Here is a 1,253-nt window from a genome sequence, read left to right on the forward strand (position 1 = left end):
GCACATGGATGCGCCACCGGTTACTGGATACCATACTGCACACCGCACGCAGGACGCACAGGCCCATAAGGCGGATACCGCATGCTGCCGCGCATTCGCTGCAGCCACACATAAACCTGCCTTTACACCTGGGCAAAGGACCCACGCAGACCTGCCGCCGCGTATAATACGCAGACGGACCACCGCCATGTACGGATGCACCGCTTTGCACCAAACACAAGGACCACCGCCTGGGACCACCTGGACCACGCGGATTTCGAGGACACCACGGATGTACAGACGCTATGCCATGGACGCGCAGGATTCCTGGACCTGAACCACATCCTTTCCTCCTTCCTGGGATCTCCTTCCTTCCGTTCCCTGGATCTTCCTTGAACCCTGGACCCATTCCTTCCACTGATCTGAATCTGTCCCTGGGGTCCTGGGCCTGGGTCCACTGGGTCTTTGTCCTGGTCACTAAGATCGGATCCTTCCTCCTGGGCTCGGATCTCCTGGGTGAATGGGACCTGGGGCCACCTGGGCCATCCACCTGGGGTCTGGGATCCTGGATCGGTCCTTCCTGGGCTCCCTGGTCCTGGTCTGGTCCACTGGGCCATTCCTGGTTCCTTCGTTCCTGGATGGGATCCTGGCCTGGGCCACTGGGATCCATTCCTCGGGTCCCTTCCTCCTTCGGGCTCCATGCCTTCCTGGGCCACTGTGAACCCTGGTCCTTCCTGTTCCTGAATCCCTGGGTCCTGTTCCTGGATCCGCCTGGGTCCTGGGGTCGGGCTCCCTTCCTGGGGTCCTGGATCCTGGGCTGGGTCCCTGGGTCCTTCCTGGGTCCTGGGTCCTGTCCTGGATCTGGACTCCTGGGCCACTGGGCCGGATCCGGGCTCGGGTCCTGGGCTCCCTGGTCCATTTCCTGGGTCCTGGGCTCCCTCGGGTCCTTCCTGGGTCCTTCCTGGATCCTGGGTCTCAGTTCCTGGATCACCTGGGTCTGGATCCTGGATCCACTGGGCCACTGGGTTCCTGGGCCACTGGTCCATTCCTGGTTTCCTGGATGCCGTTCCTGGTCCGTTCCTGGTTCCGTTCCTGGATCCTGGTTTCCTGGATCGGTTCCTTCCTGGTTTCCGTTCCTGATCTGGATGTCTGGATCCGGATCGGATCTTCCTGATCCGGTCGGTCCCTCCATGGTCGTCGAACCATCCATCCTGGACTCTTCCGGTTCCTGATCTTCCTGTTCCTCGGATCTTCCGGGATCGTCTTCGTTCGTC

Source organism: Perca fluviatilis, chromosome 5 (genome assembly GCF_010015445.1).
Source record: "Perca fluviatilis chromosome 5, GENO_Pfluv_1.0, whole genome shotgun sequence".
Taxonomy (NCBI): Eukaryota; Metazoa; Chordata; class Actinopteri; order Perciformes; family Percidae; genus Perca; species Perca fluviatilis.